Source organism: Silene latifolia, chromosome 7 (assembly GCF_048544455.1).
Source record: "Silene latifolia isolate original U9 population chromosome 7, ASM4854445v1, whole genome shotgun sequence".
NCBI lineage: Eukaryota > Viridiplantae > Streptophyta > Magnoliopsida > Caryophyllales > Caryophyllaceae > Silene > Silene latifolia.
The window spans coordinates 62,780,163-62,801,158 of record NC_133532.1 but is presented as its reverse complement, the minus strand read 5'-3'; the positions used below and the strand labels follow the sequence as shown (position 1 = coordinate 62,801,158).

Here is a 20,996-nt window from a genome sequence, read left to right as displayed (position 1 = left end):
ATACGCGTGATCACCAAATGGGTTGGTTATGTTGTTAGGCTTAACGGTTGGAATTGGGAGCGTTCAATTCTTGATCATATCTTGAATTTCATGTTTGAGATGGTAACAGTTTTCCGTATCACGACCTTTGCCTCGATGGAAGGCACAATAAGCCTCAGAATTGTGGTACCTTTTCTGTTGTTCCAACGGTGGTTCTGTAGTAGGACAAATAGGACTCAGTTTTCCTTGGGTATTAAGTCTTTCTAGGGCATATGCATAAGTACACTGTATATCAGTGAATGCTCTTGGGCCAGAGCGTTGCGGTTTCTTAGGAATTCATCCCGAGAAACTAAGTGCTTGAATATGATTGGTAGTAGCCGGGGTCCTGGCCTTAGATGACGAGGCACCTTGGTATCCCTTAAGCTTTTCTGTCTCATTATTCCGGAAATCATCCTCAATTCTTATCCCGACTCGGATAAGCTCCTTAAACGAGCCAAAGTTTTGGTACTTGATTTCATTTCGATAGGTGGTTTGAAGATTCTTCATAAACCTATCAACCATTTCGGTTTCATCCGGCTTCTTAGCCAACTTTACACTTTCAGCACACCACCTTGCAAGGAAATCAGTAAATCCTTCCTTTTCTTTATGCACCATGACCTCTAGTGTTCTCATGTTGGTCCGGATTTCAACATTATTGGCGTAGTACTTACAGAACTCCACTGTGATGTCTTCGAATGTAGGGAAGTTCTTAAGCTCACGATTGTAGCACCACGCTTTCCGTTGTTCTTCTAAGGATTATGCAAAGATCAGGGTGAGCATATCAGCAGGTACTCCCCTTAGTGCCAAGTACTCCTTGTCGGACTTAACATCGTGAACTGGGTCTTATGTGCCATTGAACTTGGGAATGTCTGTGAGCACAAAATTGGTAGGTAACTTGTCTAAAAGTGGGCATAGGCCCTAGCATTTTTGAAGTGGATGGTCCCTCCCCAAGAGAGTTTCATCTGGTCTTCAACCAACTTAAGCCTTTTCTCGAATTCAGTAGGTGGAGAAGCCACCAGTTCTTCCACGAAGAGCTTGGTCTCAATAAAAGTAAAACAAGCCATCACTTGTTCCAAAGTATCATGCATCTTAGTCACTAGAGCTTCCATTGTTTTATTTTTGGTCGGGGGTGGCCTTTCTACAAGAAAAACCCTGAACTAATCAATATTCGAACCGAAACCACCTGCACAGCTAAGAACTAAACTCACATACTTGACGATTGACTCAAACATGACTCAAGGACTAGCTCAGACCCGAGAAATGAACTAAGTGGCTTATTTACAAAGAGTCTCACGTGTGAAGGGGTCTTAGACCTAACTAGGACTACGGCTCAACTCAAACCAACTTTAAAGACTTAGACTGGGCACCGACTTGGTGTGACTAACCTGTGATTGAACCAACATGGTCCATGGGCTCGTGCAAAATGCCTAGTGTGACCTAATGGAATATTTTTGGGCGCTTTGACTCTGACCAATTGGTCCACAAGCATGACTCGGACCCAAGAGTGAGCTTCGGTGACCTAACTGGGTCGTGTTCTAGACAAGACATGGTTCTCTTGAACCTTAGACAAGGCTAGACATGACTAACATAAACAACCATCACTACTACGAAAAAGGGATACAGCGGCGCTTTTAAATGGCTATAGAAGCGCTAAAAAGCACCACAATGGTCTATACCGACGCTATAAAAAGCGTCGGCTTTGCCTGTGCCGCTAACCCCTTTTGCGGCGCTTATTACTTGCGTCGGTATAAATAAAAAATAGCACCGCTACAGACTTGCAACGCTTTTTAAAGCGCCTCTATTAATCTGCTTAGCTAAAATGGCTTTTACCATATTTATAGTCTAATTTGGCGTCTTTTTCATAGCCAATTGTTACTACCATTTATACATAGCAGAATTGTAGGCAAACAACTTTCTTATTTTTTTTCGTAAATATAAGAAATTTCATTAATAATAACAAAGTTACACTATTCATACAAAAAAATCAAATCCACTAAAAATTTAAATAAAAAATACAACCAACCCCAAAACTAAATACAAACTAAGGAAAAGCAAACCAAAATTTAGCTAGGGAAAACATGCCAGTGCACAACAACAATCCTCCTCAATCTTCCTACTGCACTCCATCTCATGTTGTATACTCCATCACAAATCAGGCCAGCAAAACTCTAACGCGTCTAACAACCACGCACATCGGAATCGCAATAAGCCTACTACTCCAGTCCCATTGTTCAACAATCTGAGAGCAATAAGGTTGAGAGCAAAACAAGTTCTCATAAAGACTAAATTAGTCCAACCACCTGTTAATCAAGACATAAGACAAACAATTAAAGTTTCACTATCAAACCCATGTGTACATGTTAATATTCTAAAGCAGGCAATATATATTTGAGCTGCTAATAATATATCTCAATACCACAGTTCACCTGTGAAATACTTTTATTCCTCTTCTGGAGCAGGTATACTGTCGCGACCAATACACATATGCCAGGTTTGTGAGTCGTGAACGCCCGTCGTTCTCATCTACAGAGAAAGATCAAGAAAACGATAAGAGTAAATATGGTATCTAATAGTAACTATATTACTCATCTGTGATCTGCACATCTATAGTGTAATGGCCCTTTCACAAATTCTTGCAACTTATGGAACCAAACAGAAGAAGGCTCGATATTGAGTGAGGATCAAAATAAAGGAAAACTTACGTCAAGTTACTCGAAGTAACTAAGAGCATAATGGTTCAGCTCAGGAATCCACTGAAATTAAATTCTTTAAGGAACTGATTAGCAACAAACAGATATGAAGGGGAAGCAGACATAAAACATATAATGCTATCTAATGAAAGGCTAGCCTTCTAAGAAGACGTGTCTTAAAATTACATACAATAAGATTTGATATTTAGTGAACAAGACGCGGAAAATCACATACTGCAAATAGGATCAGCGTCAGAGTAGTAGAGTACACAACCAACCGAAGAGGACACATCCGTCTTAAAATAAAAATAAGCAACAGAGAGGAAAAACTCAAACTAGTACCAAACCAGACATTCAAGAGCTCCCAAAATCAACTTCACTAGCACATTCTTAATTATAGTATAGTAAGATTAACAAACTCACAATATTTTAGACCACACAAAATTCTTACAAATACAGAAATACTCCATTACATATACTAACCTATTAAGGTTCAAGAGTGAGAACTGAGTGCACTTTCTCCAGAAATATGTCATTCCAATGTTAGATACCGTTGGTCGGAGTTTCCTACAATCAATGATAACAAATGCATAATAATAAGCACACCTATAGAAAACAAGACTAATAATCACAACTTGCTTGGATATAAACCCCATTCTGACATTGCTCGAAGACTTACATAACACAATCTCAATGGGTGCCTAGGTATAGTCTCACACCATTAATCCAGGAAAAAATCCTCCACAGCATATGCAATATGAGACCAAATTGACAATATAGCACAACATCAATACCTGCCAAAAGGAAAAAATATCAAAATTAGGCATATTGTCGCATGTTGACACAATCAAAGAGATCGATAAACCCATAAATCTTCATAATTTTTAATAAAGTAATTAACAACCCTAATAAAAAAGATCCCTAATTTACCAGCAAGGTTTAATTGAGCAAACCAAATCACTCTCTATTTGATTTTCTAACAACGAATTAAAAGATATTTATAATGGCTAAAACTCTTGTCTTTTGTTAACCAAGTAAGCATAATCCAAGTTGTAACAAGGATAAAGAATGAATTACGAAATTAAACCCACAATTTACTATGATGAGAAATAATTATAGAATGCATACCTGATTCCATTATCTGACAATATTTAAATCTCGTAAATCTCCAAATGACATCGGTAGAACTCCTCAACGACGATGAAAATTGTAGTTTTAATTTCCTTGAAACGGGTTTTGTGTAGAGGGGAAGTGATGGTGCTTGAGTGAAATTTCAGTCCTGCGTTTGAGTTTTCAATTGTGGGAAATGGGAAAGTGGTACGTGGGGCGCTTTTAGAATAGCGCCTTAATTATGGGCTTTATTAACCCAATAAGCGATTTTCTTACTAAGTGTTGCAATAAAAGCGTCGCTACATGCCTTTATTGTAGTAGTGCATAAGCCTAACTAGGCTAGACCTCACCTGACTGACTCAAACTCTATTCTAAGTTTGGGTTAGGTTCGGGACATGGTTCATATGAGTTTCAAAATTGAAGAGGATTTAATTAAAATGAGCTTTTAAATGGGCAACAAGCCGGCTATAAAGGCTTATTTTGGTCAAAATTCTAATCCTAATTTGGTAGCATTTCGACTTAAAAACATTCTTTTTTTCAAAAGAGGTAAGTTCAAAAGTTCTGGTTTGCAAACTTGGGCTATTAGTTCCAAAAAATTGGGTTGAACACGACTCAAATTTCGAAAAAACAAACGGGTTTTTTTAAGACGTGATTTTCAGGAAAAAACACAAAAGACTCGAAACGGGAATCACATAGCAAGTAATCATTCGCATACAAGCATGAATTCTTGAATCCTAGACTCAACTAAGTCTCGGTCGGTCTTCTAACTTGGGTATATGGCAATGATCCCACTTCAGCTTGGAAGTCAAGCCCCCCAATAAGTCCGTAGCTTATGGTAGAACATGTACTTGAAGTTTCAGCAGAGACCACCTTGATACTTAAACCGGGCATAGTGGACGCCATCCCTTTACCCTGGGATCGACCCAGGGGGGCATGGTTCGATACTAAAGTGTCAGTTGGGTTTAGGCATGATAAAAAGCAAACAAATACTAATTCAGTTGATTGTCCACTATTTAACTTTTCGAGTTACAGTGTCCCCAACAGAGTCGCTAAAATGTGGATGTGGGAATTAGATGTATCCACGGGATGTTTTTCAAAAACAAATAGTAGCCACGGAATTTGAAGGAAAACTCAGAAACCGTTTTAGAGAAAAGGATTCGTGTGAAATTATGTGTTGGGAAGCTCGTTCAAACACCCAACCCCGCCCGTTGTAAACAACGGCCTCTACAAATGTCAAACAATGGCAAATTTTAATTGAACTAGTATTTGTCAAATGCATCCAATCATATTAAACCCTAACATGTGACAATAATTTCTAGTGGTTTACATGCACGTAACTTCGTCAAGTGATTTAAACATGTGGGTTCATTAAGCTATTCTAGCATAAATAAACTAACAAATAAACAAAGAGGAGAGAAAGGAACTTCTTACTCTAGTGGCGCTGTAACAAACATGGGTTACATCACAATAACAATTGCAATAAACCTGTAAACAAACAAACAAGCCATTAACAAATACTTAAGCATAGGAAACAAAACGCCTCTTGGTCGAATGATATACACAGCCAACATGGCCTCCAAGGGGTGCATACATGACATATTCTAAGTCAAGTTGGGTTGAAAACAAATGACATGTGATAACATAATCATATGCAAATGAAAAGAAACAAACATGCATTTAAATCAAACAATTGTTTCACAAACGATTGGCATATGAACAAGGCAAATTAAAGGACTAATTGTTAGTCTAATATAGCATAGAAAACCGTGGCTAACAACATCATACCCGACATCAATCGAAAAAGCAAACAAGCATGACGATAATTGAACAAACATGCTAACGGTTTCAATTAATTCTTAATTAAAACAATTAAATCTAAACATGCTCATCTAATCATGTGAATCATGCTATCATACATAAAATAGACTAATTATTAGCCTAGAATTTTGCGCCATACATGGTAAACACACGGCATACATGCGAGACAAACAAATCGACACAAACAATTCTAATTCATGCGATTTCATGCAATTCTAATTATTAAACTAACATATGGACAAGCAACCAAGTTAAATCATACAAACATGCATACTCTAATTTGAACAAACAAATCTCATGTTCATGCATCCATCTCATAAATCATGTTAACATACGAATTAAAATTAAACAATTTCATAATTTAATTCAATTAATCATAAATTAAAAAAACAATATCAAAGATGCAAACTTTAATTATAAATATAATAATAAAACATAAAAAGCATGTTATAATTTTAGATTTAAAACTTGAACATTAAATTAAACATAGATTTAAACATACGAGAATAAATCTAGCATAATTAACGATAATCATGTGAAAACAATTCATATAACAATATAAATCGTCTAATTTCTAACAGAAATTAATCCACACAATTAAAAGGTCATCCATCAGCATATCCATCAGCATATTCAACAACAATAATCCCATCCTGCATTATAATTATCAATAATAAAATAAATATCGCATAAATAACATAATTAGTACGATAAATATAAAAAGTGATAATTAAACGAAATAAATTGCATTAAGGGAAGAAATGAGTGATTTTTGGCACCCTTGGTTTACATGTATCTCGGATGAAAGATTCTTGGTAGGTCTAGACGGTTTTCAAATCAACAATCGAAATCCAATCTTGAAATAAACAAACACGTTTCACGTGTAATACGGGTTACGCGCAGGGAACTTCAAACGATCACCACGACTTCAATACTCAACTATTTTTCAAATCGAAAGATGTTTTAGAATCTTTGAATAACAAATTTTTCAAATTTGCCAAAAAAACCAGACCTAAATTGCTTTTAATACGATTAAAAAAAACGATGAATAAGCGCGTGTTGGGGTATGTGTCCTCAACAATAGTGAGATCACATGATTAAATCTCATAATAAGAATATGTAATGGATGATTCATTATATATTCAACTAATCAACATTTATCGGTAATGATTGGCTGATTAGAGTTTAACATTACTGTCGTATGACGGTGATGACCAGTTGATCCTTTAAGGTCACACCTATAGGACGATTCCCAAAAAAGAAAGTTAATTAATTGTATATCGATACAGAGTAATTAAATCCTTAAATTGAACAAATTTATTTATAAGTGAGAATCATGTATCTTATTGTAATGTGATTAAATAGGATTCAATTTAGTAATTAATTTGTTATATTACTAAAATTGATTAATGTCTGTGAACCATTTGAGATAAGAGTAATTAGTTAGTTATAATTACAAAATTTTATATATTATATTAACTAGACTTAATGTGACCTATTTTATATACATGTAATTGTGAATTATTTGTTAATTTATTAAATATAATTTATTTGTTCTAAAGTGATATTTAATTTGTTAAATATGCATTAATATGTCTAATGACATGTTACCTGTCACATGTCACAACATATTACAAATGACCAATTAAAAAGATAAAAGGGAGGTCCATATTGGTGTAGGAAACCGGTTTTTGGTAGGGTTTTTTGGTGGTTGATTGTTTTTAATTGTAAAAACATAATCATAACACCTATGACCTAAAAAACTACCCTAGTTTTTGGGTAAGACAAAAAAGCAATCACTCAGGCTTACCAAGGGCTTGAAAACCAGTTTCCCCCTCTAAATATGGACATGTGATGTTCTCTTCTGTTATGCATCTAATGCTTATCTCTTAATTCTCTCATCCATCTCTCAAAAATTGTTTTTATGCATAGTTTGTTCTAAAATCTAATATTACCACAAGATTACTAGTGTAGTAATAATATGAATATTAGAAATAATACTTTAAGGTTACTAATCATATTATGTAGTTTATAATAGTATTGGTGTTTGGGTAAAAGTCTTAGGTACAACTATGAGGAGACATTCTACTTTGAATGCTTGAAGGTTCTTGGAGAATCATCCAAAATGGCATTAGCTCAAGATCTAGATTTGGAAGTAGTCCAAATCTAGTGCCCTAAATCCGTCACAATTATATGTAAGGAAATCGGTTTTTCCTTCTTATTTTGTTTATTTTGTTATGAATGCAACTAGATCCAAGAGATAAATTAATGAATAATTTATAAAATGAATTAGATGAGTCTAATAAGGGGTATATGAACCTAACAATTGGCATCAAGAGCCTTGGTGTTGCATGCATAATTGGTTTGGTTTTTCCGAGTTAAATGTAACTTAATTAAAACTAGATATTTTGTGATTTATAAGGATAAAGCCATGAAAATTTTTGCATGTTATACATTCTGGTTCTAAAATTTTTTAGGTCATTTTGAAGATTTATGGATGATTATTGCTTATTTTAATGATTTTTAGTAAAATAATTACATTTTTATGAGTAAAATAAACGTTTATTTACTAAAAATAGTTAAACTTCACTACTGGACGTGATTTTTTAGTATGACCTCACATGAATATTTTATGTATTGTATGTAAAATTTCGTATTAATGTGATTAATATTGCATGATTTATGATTTTTATTTGATAAAAATGGTGTAAATGGATGTTAAATGACTAAAACTAGTTAAACTCCGAAATAGGCCATGAAATTTTAATATGATGTCAAATCCATATTTTAAAGATTTTATGTAAATTTTGAGATAAATGTGATTTATTATGCATGATTTATAATTTTAATGGTTAAAATGATATAAATAGTGACTGTTTTTAGCAAAAATAGCTAAAAAAAAATTTATGGCATGAAATTTTTCCCTTACATTTTATATATGATATTAACATCAGATCTAAAGTTTTATGATTAATTTTGATTGATTTGATATGTTTATTGATTTTTATGTGATAAAATTGATAAAAGGGCAACTTTATTAGTCATAAAAATAAATTCGAAATTTTTGGTTTAAATTTTGCCATTTCCAGGTTATGTAAAGTTCATATGAATGTTCAAAATTTTGATTTTAATTTTTCCATAATTTTTATGTTTAATTTGGAATTAATTGGTAAAAGTTATGATTTACACGATTTACTAATGAAACAAATTATAAATATTTTTTGGGCAAACTTTTATTGAGTTTTCGGAATCTCAGTAATATTCCAGTATATAAAAAAATGTGGTTTCAAAATTTTCCAATTTTTTATGATTTATTGGGAATTATTTCATAATTGTTATGGCTAAGAGAAGTTTAATAAGCAATAATATAAAACCAAGTTGAATTATTGTCAAAAATTAAGTAAGGACTAATTTTTACTAATTTTTGAGTCCTTATTGAGTTAGGGTAATTAACTTGAGCTTACATTTGATTTAAGTATTGATTCGTGATTTTAGTAAGTTATTATCACGCGTTTCCATGGAACCAGATTATATACGACATAAGGCTTAGGTACGTCGATTTGGCACATTAATTTGGCATGTTAGACACATATATTTATGCTGCAATTTTTATTGATGAATGTCATATTTTATTTATATAATTTTGAATTATGTAATTTTATCTTAGTATGGCCTTAGTTTTAATCGGTATTACCCGTAATGTAACGGAATATCGATTCGGTTGTAATTTAATGTGATCTTGTTTCGCTTTTATTTTTACTAGTTTTTCATATTACAAATGTTAATAGGAATAGCTATGTATTTTTATTATTATTTTGTAATTTCGGAGTTTCTTCAAGACGGTGCAAATCAGAAAGGCGTTCCGATCAAGATGGAGTACTTGGGAAGCGTGCCAATTGAAGTTCAAGGGAGCAATGGAGTTGGTTTCCGAATATGTAATAGATTATTAGATTTTCTATTTTAGGAAAGGCCATACTAGGAAATATAGAAATTTATTTATTGCTTAGCATTTTTCCTTTATATGTTTGCATGCATTGCCAAGTCGCCATAAACAACACATGCATATCATATCGAGTATTCGACCGTGCCAATTATAATTATCGTAAGTTCAAAAATTTAATTCACTTAAATTTGATAGATAATAAATTGACTCGATCTCTCACGTTATTCAAAATTGAGAATTAAGCCTTACCAAATAGTAGGACCCATGACTCCCCGTGACATTTGGAGTAGGTTCGGTTTTTCCGGCGTGCTTTCATTTATCATTGGGTAAGTGGGGTAATAAGACGTTATTACACGCGAAATTTGGTTGGCCTCAACGGGACATGAAGACTAGTCTTATGTTCCGGGGCTAGAGATGAACTTAACGTAATTTCATCGACCGAGAGTTTTAAGTGTAGAATCGGTTAAAGAGTTAACTCACCGAGTTATATTAATGAGGGATGTATCGGTTTCCCCATACCCGATATGTTAATATGGATTTAGATCTCGGAATCATTTGCATAGTTGGGTGGAGGTAATTATATAAATGCTAAAACATGCTAAAATGTTTTCATATATTACGACGAATGTTAGTTTTCCCATTATTTCGTTGTTTATGTTGTTCTATTTTACTACTCCTACTCATATGCAATATCATTCGATTGTAATACGAGTCTCCGCTAAACCACTATTGCTAACGAAAAAAATGTCTTTCTAAAAATGAACCGTATCATAGGTTGTGGACTTGCTCCATAGGAATCGTTCTATTCCGTAGAACTCGATAGGAGTCATCCTATTCAAATATAAGATTAACATCTTAAATTCCTTACATTCCCATGTATATGGAATCTCTTATGAAGAATAATAATTAGAAGTAATTACTCAAAATATGTTTTGATAATTCTTCTATGCATCCATGGTTCAAAAGTCCTATTGCTCAACCTAAACACTTGCCATCAAGCACTTAAGTTGTTAAGAATATGACAATCTTAAATTGGTAAATTGATTTGTTAGAAATTTTGGTTGACCAAATACCACAATAGAGTTCATCCTTGGGAAGGATTAACTAGGAATTTATATGAAGATAAGTCTTCATCAAGTATAAATTCTTGAAGTGAGTGGGAGCAATAAGAAGTACCTAAGAGAAGATGTTAGACACTAAAATAGATACAAACCCGAATAAGTAAAGATCAAGGAAGTTGGTCTTGTGAATCCAACATATTCCTCCTTCTATATCTATGACATTGACATTGCATTCTTGCCAATTACCACATCATGAGTATTTGATACAAATTTATGGATTTCATCATAATATTTGGCATTATCGTGTGACGACTAGCAAGCATAAATTCAGAAATTTACATGAATGGAACTAGGGTAGTTGACATATCATCAATGGACATATAATTATTATAGTGTACTCATTTTAGTTTTGTATTTAGAAATATACCTCAATAATTGTTATGATGTACACCAACTCCAAATGAGAATATAATTCAAGTTTTTGTATAAAACGCAAAGGGTTTCTCTTTTATGCAATTAAAACAAGCGTTGTGCCCTTACATACCATGATTAAGTTCATGGTGAGACCATACAAATCAAGGTAATTATATTCAAATTAGAAGTAAAATGTCATATATACAAGACTCAAGTTGGTGATCCCAATCATTTCTCAATTCTCGATTGAAAATCGCATTTAGAAACTGATTTTGACTAGCGTCCCAAACCATTTGATTGGGAATCTCTTGGTGTGTGCGGGAATCTTGTATTCAAAGCAAGATAATTCATGTTTTTCCTTAAAAAAGATTATGAATAGAACAAGATATTCGCCCCATTTACACTTTGAAATGTATGGTCGAATACAATTTCAATCAGAAAAGGTTATTACATCTTCATCTCTTTTACCAACGAACTAGGTAGATACTTGGTATCCACTTAATGAGGTAAGAAGAGAAATTATTTGAACAAATTCAATGAATTCTTCTTATGAAGTATAAAACCAAAGTATTAGTACTTTGTTAAGGTGAGGAACAATAAAGTGAATACTTTTATTTGCACCAAAAAGGTGTGATATGGTATCACAAGTTCACATTTATTATGATATATGATTGAATTTTTACATTAGAGTTGGAGGTAGTTTCTGTCATAAAATTTGTCTGGCATTTAAATTTTCCACTAAAATAAAACATGATTAAAGCAATCATCTACTTTTCATATGAGATATGCATGGTTAGGCATGGTACCTAAATTGAAGCTTGTTTCGATAGTAAACATGTGCTCATTTTTTCTACAAGATCACGAGAACAAAGGGTGTGTGGCTCGTGATGCTGTCTATTAAGAAAAGAGGATTATTTCTTGAAGACAGAGTGGGAGAAAATGTTCAAGAGCCACAAACAGAGAATAAGACGTAAGAAGATGTTCCTTCTTGGTCAAAATCAGTAATTATTTCTTCGAAATCTAAAGTGGACAGGAGTCATGTTATTTTTTGAAAGTAACAAATTGTGCTTTATTGTTAAAAGATAAACTCTTTTCTTTTGGCATCAGTCCTGATTCTCTTTGTCTACTCTGTGGGACTGCTTCTGAAACTCACCAGCATTTGTTCCAGCACTGTCAGTATAATCAACTTCTACTTGCAAAGATGGAGATTAAATTACATATGAAATTGACTCAGACCAATGTTCTCCACTGGATTCACAGCAAACCTTGGTCTAAAGTTCGCAAGAAGGTCACAAATGCTTTGATTCAAGCTTTGTTTTATGCTGTTTGGTTACAAAGGAATAGAGTTAGGATAGAACATGTCCTTGTTCGTGCTGAAATTGTGCTGAAAGAAGTCCTTAGTCTCATGCGAATGCAATCTATGTACTGGATGAAAAACTATATGACTAGTAGAGATGAGTTTTGGAGTAAATCTATATTTATTTAGACTAATTTAAAACCATCAAAAATGATCCATGGTTAGTAGTTTGTAATATCTTGTTTTGTGCTTAATGAGAATTTCTAACCTTTCACAAAAAAAAAACAAACAAACTGTGCTTTATCTAGTTTCAACTCCGCAAAAGTCCGTAATGAGAATAAACATGAAAATGTTTACTTAGCTTGGTTGATTGGTAGCAAAGGGTTTTGCACGCAACAACAACGCTTTATTGAATTCGGATATGATTTGACAGTTGGATTTTAAAATCATCTTGCATGATTTTTGAGAATCGCAACTATCCTAAGGTAGGATGGAAACTTAAGAAGAAATCTTAAGTAAAAGTCAAGGAGTTGAATGATATGTTTCATTCATGTGATAAAATTTTCTCGAATTGTCGAGTAGTTCTGTTTATACATCGAGCTTAGTGGGAGTAATGTGGTGTTACTAGTCTTATATGTAAGGGACATATTGATCATTGTGAATGATGGAAGACTTAGGAGAATAATAATACATCTATAAGGTGTCCAGACCTATAAAGATAGTTCTAAGAGGATATTAGCGCTAAATGAATATTCTTATATTGATAAGAGTCTAGACAAGTTCAAAGATATTGAACATGTAGAAATTGAATCCACATGCTTCCGCTGCGGGATTAATTCATTGCGCTAATATGTATCTTCATTCTTAAACTTCGTATACTTGGAGTATGACGAGAAGTTACAAATCGAATTTTTGAGAAAAGTCTCTATATAACCATATAGTTTATTGGTTGGTACTCTTGGAGCACTAAAGAAATGAAGCTAAGTGATTAGAAATGATATGGATTTATGTGCAAGGAGTTACACGATAACCATATTCTAAACACACTAGGATGTTTAGAGAACCATCTTGGCTATATTATTTAAGGAGGATATCTGCTAGGAACATCCTAGGCAGTTGAACAATGAGAGATTTACAATGGAAATTGAGTACACTTGCAATAATGAGATATGCAAGAAGGAAGGGATGATATTAGGATTCGGTTTTATGAATTAGAGGAACTATGGTAGTTCGTTCCAATAACCGAAGGTCCTATCCCTACGCACTATGAGGAAAGTGGGAGTTATTCAAAGGCAAGAGAGCCTATGTCCAAATTGAATCTAGACACGTACTTAAAGAAGTTCTTTTAATACAAGATTATACACAAGAATGAGAAATAGTATATAGTAAGGTTAAAAAGGTGCAAAGTGTTGCTAAGACTTACTAACCAAGCCTTCTCATAGGCTTAGCATGATAAGTCATGTCATTTCAATTAAATTGATATGATCAACTATATACAAAATTAAGATGAATTATAGATTTTATAGTAATTGATATTGTATCAATTTTACATATGTTATAATGCATTCATCGTTTGAGTTTTGTACAAAACTCTTTTCTTTAATACTTTATTTTTCCAAATAGGTTGTCGAGACAATGTTGAACCCTATTTAAGTGAACTGGATTAACATAGTATTGGCCCCTAGTCGCTTATATGAGGTGACGTCTCGAAGATACTAGAGTGTGATGCGATTGATGCCAAGTTCAAGTGCCATAGAGTCAAGGGATGACTAGTCGATCACATAGGCAGACTGTATAGGACACTTTTTCGGGCAGTAACCGCTTATAGAGTTCTAGTATTTTTTATAAAGCATGGTCGTGGCGAGAGCTACAATAGTATTCTTATGAGTCGATTCTTTGACTAGAGACTGTTCGCCCAAGGTGGCACAGTTTCTGAGTGACTTTAATTTATGCACTTTGACTTACGTGACTAAGGTCAAATGGGCATATTTTGGGTTATGATGAGCTGTGGCTATTCGAAGGGAATATTGCGATAGGAATTGTCCACCCCCTTGTCAGGGTTATCTAAAATCTCAGGGCCACTCAAGGAATAGTGAACCTAAAATGCGTGGCCACGCTCGGAAGGTATCTACGTAGATAATTCCGGTCAGACAGTTACTCTCCAGATCGAGGATTGTAATAGGACACTTGTCTCGTACAAGTAGGAGATTGTTGGAGTATGTGTCCTCAAAAATAGTGCGATCACATGATTAAATCTCATAATAAGAATACGTAAGGGATGATTCATTATATAGTCAACTGATCAACATTAATCGGTAATGATTGGCTAACTAGAGTTTAAAATTACTGTCGTTTGACGGTGGTGATCAGTTGATCCCTTAAGGTCACACCTGTAGGACGATTCCCAAACAAGAAAGTCAATTAATTGTATATCGATACAGATTAATTAAATCCTTAAATTGAACAAATTTATTTATAAGTGAGAATCATATATCTTATTGTAATGTGATTAAATAAGATTCAATTTAGTAATTAATTTGTTATATTACAAAAATTGATTAATGTTTGTGAAACATTTGACATAAGAGTAATTAGTTAACTATAATTAAAAAATATTTTAGATTATATTAACTAGACTTAATATGACCCATTTTATATACATGTAATTGTGAATTACTTGTTAATTTATTAAATGTAATTTATTTGTTCTAAAATGATATTTAATTTCTTAAATATGCATTAATATGTCTAATGACATGTTACATGTCACATGTCACAACATACTACAAAAGACAAACTACAAAGATAAAATGGAGGTCCATATTAGTGTAGGAAACCGGTTTTTGGCAGGGTTTTTTGGTGGTTGATTGTTTTTAATTGTAAAAAACATAATCATAAGACCTATGACCTAAAAAGCTACCCTAGTTTTTGGGTAAGACAAAAAAGCAACCACTTACCCTTGTTAGGTTTATTTACCTCTTATTAGACTCCTCTAATAGTGAACTAATTAACATTTTAATTATTTGTTCTTTAGATCTAGTGCATGCATAACAAAATAAAAGATTTATAAGAAAACAATGTCCCTTACATTGTAAATTTCGGATTTATGGGCACAAGTAAGGTCTCCTACCTTCACTTGTTCTTGAGCTATGATGAGTAATAGGATGATCCTCCAAAAACTTCAAGTATAGAAGCCACTCCTCTTGATTGCACCCAAGATTATCCCTTATCTCTACTAAATAATATGTGCTAGATATTTGTTTAGTAGTTTACCTTAAAATTGATTACTAATACTCATATATTACACTAATAATATTAGTAATATCTTTGGAACAATTTATGTGATTTCTAAAAACTTGTTTTAGAGAGTTTGAGAGAAATAGATAATATTTTGCATGTGAGAAATGTATGAATGAATGAACAACCAAAAATGAGAACAAAAGTTCTCCTCTTTTGAGCATGCAACCGGTGGGAGGCAATAATAAGAGGCCAAAATGGAATCTCCTTTATGCTTTTACTCTTATCAAAATGTAGGTAGTGTAAGGCTATGAGTAGGTTAGGCTTATTATTTAAATCTTATCACATAAAATAATATAAGCATAACCCACAAATACCTCCTACATTTCAGTCCATTCATGTAAAATGGACTACCATTTTATTTTGTCAATTTGACATTTGTCACACAATATGTCACATGTAGTATGTTACATGTTATTAATTAATTTAATGCATATTTATCACATAAATATCATTTTTATAAATTAATTAAATTACATACAACAAATTGACTAGTGATACTTGATCACATAAATAAAATGGGTCATATAATTATAATTCACAACATCTTGTAATTATAATTAACCATTCATTCTTATCTCTATTGTTTATCAAGCAATAAACAATTTTAGTAATAAAGTATTTCAATTACTAAAATAAATCTTATTTAATTCCATTACAATAAGATATTAATATTCTCTCTCACAATTGAATTGTTCAATTTTAAGGAATTGATCAACTTGTATCGTCATACAATTAATCAACTTTACAGATAAGGGCATCATCCTTTAGGTGTGACCTTAAGGGATCAACTGACCACCACCGTCCAACGACAGTAACGTCAAACTCTAGCAAGCCAATCGTTACCGATTAATGTTGATCAGTTGACTATATAATGAATCATCCCTTACGTATTCTTTATATGAGATTTAATTATGATATTAAATCATGTGATCGCACTATTGTTGAGGACACATTTTCCAACAACCCGTACCAAGGGCTTGAAAACCGGTTTCCCCCTCTACATGTAATGTTCTCTTTTATTATGTATCTAATGCTTATGTCTTAATTCTCTCAACCATCTCTCAAAAATTATTTTTATGGATAGTTTGTTCTAAAATCTAATATTACCACAAGATTACTAGTGTAGTAATAATATGAATATTAGAAATAATATTTAAGGTTACTAATCCTATTATCTAGTTTATAATAGTATTGGTGTTTGGGTAAAAGACTTGGGTGCAACTATGAGGAGACATTCTACTTTGAATGCTTGAAGGTTCTTGGAGAATCATCCAAAATGGCAATAGCTCAAGATCTAGATTTGGAAGGAGTCCAAATCTAGTGCCCTAAATCCATCACAATTATATGTAAGGAAATAGGTTTTTCATTCTTATTTTGTTTATTTTGTTATGCATGCAACTAGATCCAAGAGATAAATTAATGAGTAATTTATAAAATGAATTAGGTGAGTCTAATAAGGGGTATATGAACCTAACAGGGCTTACAGAAACGCGAGCAAGGGTAAAAAGCCAAGAAAATTAATGCTCAAAATGTTACCTATGCTGTTGTAAGAGGGCACGAATCAATAAGGGGCACTAACTAGATTATCTATGTAAAATTTCGTGAATTGTAATGGATAATTGAGGGTGTTTCAAGGCAATTTTCGAATGGTGCACGGGTGCACTCTGTTTTCTGGGTTCGTGCTCAAGGAAGAAGAGGAAGATCTTCCTTGAGTTTATATCAATGATTGAGGCTAAGGTTGATGTTCTTTGTGATATCTGATATCTCAATTTTGTGTCCCCCTTTCTGAATGAGGGAAACGAAGCATATATATAGCTAGGTTATAGGGTTTTAAAACCGGTTGGAGAATAGGAAATTAGTTTGACTCGGTTTTGGAAAGTGATCTTATGCAACGATTTCTCTATCTTTTTTCGATATTTTTGGCTGGCAATGGTAAGTATAGAGACATAGGGAATCTATTACTTTATGGGCAAGGCTAGAGGAGACCTTGGAGCTCAAGAAACGAGCTCCAAAGCTCACGCAAAAACATAGCGCGGAGAAGGATCAGGTTGGCTTTGTTTGGGCTCGTTGAGCATGGTTTTGTGGTTAGCTAGGATGGGTCATGGCGTAGGACTAATGGGTTAGGTATAGGTCATGTCTAGGACGTGGCTATGGGCTAAAATATGGGTGTTTGATGTCGGGTTTGGGCTGCTCAAAACAGAGCATGGGTTTAGTGATGGGCCTGTTTTGAGCTCGGGTTTGGAGAGGAGAAAAAAGGGTTTTGGCTGGGCTATGGTGAGGCTCGAACCTCGGATCATGGGGTATGGAAATCGGTAAATATATGTCTCGAGATTCGTGCCAAAACTCGGCCTAAATCGCGTCAAAAATCGCTTCTTAAAACACATCGAAAACGGGTTCTAAAACCGCTTTAAAAACTCGAACTTTCGAATTAAATAAAACGATATATAAAAACCGTCATAAAATTCACATTTGATCTTTTTAAACCAAAAAATAAAAATAAACAAGTTTGATTTTTAAACCAAAATCAAATAAAAGCTTTTAAAAACAATTTATAACGATAAAATCGTAAATAAAAACTCCCGATTAGAATTGCATTCAAATCGAATGAAATGAATTACATTTATACCATAAATCATTAAAACTTAAATAAATGAAATAAAAACTTTTATTTCATAAATTTTGATTGCAAAAATGTAAAGAAACAAATAAACATTTATTTCAAAGCAAATCAAAATGTCAATTTAAATAACCCTTTAAATTAAGAGAAACCGTCGACGTAACCTTGCTTAACACCCATGTGACATATCCAGATCACGAGCACGCCACTTTGAGAATACATGTGTCTTATCGTCATTGGGTGGCTAGCGGGTTCTCTATGAATTCTAATATCGACAGATACGAGTATCTACACAAACATAAAGACAAACACCTAAAATATCATTCGTCTCGCCCCTCGATGCATCCCAAACAACATCTTCCCAACAGCGACGATCATTGAACCTGAGAATGGGGGTCGACAATCAGTCGGGAGTAACTAGATGCTCTCCAAGTCATGTTTAAAACAATTGAATATAACCAACATTCATTAACAATTGAAATGCAAAACTAGTAAACATGTGAGGCCATCTATACTCATGAAGACTCAACACCAACTTACCATCAAACAAAGACATATTAGAACAACCACCTAATTAATAATTCCAAATTAAACCACACGAGACGACACATGACAACAGCCCATGTTACGACACCATGTAGAAACTTAGGTCATTCAACTTGATGTAACCACAACCAACCAAAGAACCCTCAGAGCGTATAACGAACTGCCTCTGACTAATGGAGCGTATCACGAACTGCCTCCAACCACTAGAGCGTATAACGAACTGCCCTAGCTATAAACATAGTGTATAGAATGAACGTCGTTATAGCGTATAACGAACTGCCTCTAACCACTAGAGCGTACAACGAACCACCTCTAACCACTGGACTGTATAACAAAGTGCCTCCATAATCGGTACGGACCGTATAACGAAATGTATCCACACTATATGTAGCCTATAACCACTGCCTACATGCCTAAGACCTGGCCAGACCTCTCGGTGAAACACATAGCGTATAACGAACTGCCTATGCTACGCCGAATGACACTCAGGGAACATAACGTATAATGAATTGTCTCTACTACCCCCGGCCAAGACCATATGAATCCCCGAAGGGTAGCTTTTGTTCATTCTGATAGTATATAAATGATACTATCGTCATCTCTACAACTAACCAAACAACAATTGCACAGAATAATCGACTGTACCAACAATGCATGAACAACATCACGACTCATCGTATAGAACTATGTAACCGACTGTACTTCTTATCATATGAATAGAGTAACCAAAGACATAAGCTAACACAATGTTACTACAGCTGGGTACAACTCTACATATGAAACAAATACTAATGAACAATGTTATAGTAACCTTAACCATAACATGAACTGTAAACGTGAGGTTATACTAGCCTCAACTATTACTTCAACAAATGTATCACCTCCGTACACCAAGACGCCTTACCAAGGTCCATCTTAATGTATGAAGGTGTTACCATCTCTTTTCCCCGAGGTAGTAGATCCAACAAACAATGAAAGAACACTTATAAAATATCTTTAAGTCTTTATAACGGTGATCAAAGAGACAAGATACAACAAGATGACTCCAAAGACTACTAAGCCTGACTATCGTAGACTTCTACTTCGGTAGAATGGTGACTCAAATCCTTTCATAGCCCACAAGCCACATGACCAACTGTACATGACAACCAACAGCTCACCATTCCTGAATAGATCACCACAGTTTTGAAAACACAACACGGGGTCAGTTTACTATATAACAAAATAAGATAAGTACAAAAAGGTAATCAGCTGATCATCATCCACCTCCGAACTTCCGATCTCACATAGTAACCGACTACACACCAACATGTGTAGCCCGACCAAATCACCCATTGCAACAGGTAATCCTCACTGCCACTGGGGGACCGCAGTCAAACCCCATCTAAGCCCCGCTCATCAACGAGCGATAACCCTGTTCATTAATGTACACTTCCCCTCCTGTGGCTGGTTCCACCGAGGGCAAAACTAGGGCGTGAAGCCACTCCCGCAAGTGACTCACCTATCACCCAACTTTCCCAACACTCTCATCTAGCCTGGTCACTAACCATGAAAGGGATTGGGTTACACTTGGAGTGTTCAAGTAAGGATGTCATCGTTGTCATCGTCGGTCCGCCTTGCTAGGAGGCGTCTCGGAGTTTTGCTTGGCTAATTGGTGTTGCATTTTTATGGATTGGTGTTAAGGTAGGGTTTCCCTAATCGATTTACTGTTTAATTGATTATAAGATTATGTTTGTATTGTTGTAATGTTGATTATCTGCTGATAGTTGTTGGTGTTAGGATTGGTGTGGTTGTTGTGATGGTTGTTGATGATGTTCGCGCGGTGCGTCCTCGGCTGAGTTCAGTCACTTGCGGAAGTAGCTTCACGCCCCAGTTTCGCCCTCGGTGGAACCCGCCACAGGAGGAGATGTGTACATTAATGAACAGGGTTATCGCTCGTTGATGAGCGGGGCTTAGGTGGGGATTGGCTGCGGTCCCCCACTGGCGGTGAGGAATATCTGTTGCGATAGGTAATCTAGAAGAGCTACACACTTCGGTGTGTAGTCGGTTACTGTGTGAGATTGGAAGTTCGTAGATGGATGATGATCAGCTGATTACCTTTTTGTACTTATCTTATTTTGTTATACATTAAACTGACCCCGTGTTGTGTTTTCAAAACGGTGGTGATCCATTCGGGGATGGT

At 34.4% G+C, this 20,996-nt stretch overlaps 1 long non-coding RNA gene across 1 annotated transcript; it reads right to left on the bottom strand.

Moving 5' to 3' along the window:
* Window positions 1–1,930: 1,930 nt before the first annotated feature.
* On the bottom strand, window positions 1,931–3,502 carry LOC141591112 (uncharacterized). Its single transcript, XR_012520662.1, has 4 exons — window positions 3,388–3,502; window positions 3,192–3,275; window positions 2,445–2,541; window positions 1,931–2,318 (listed from the first exon to the last, which is right to left on the bottom strand). It is a non-coding gene; the product is annotated as an uncharacterized LOC141591112 (long non-coding RNA).
* Window positions 3,503–20,996: the final 17,494 nt, after the last annotated feature.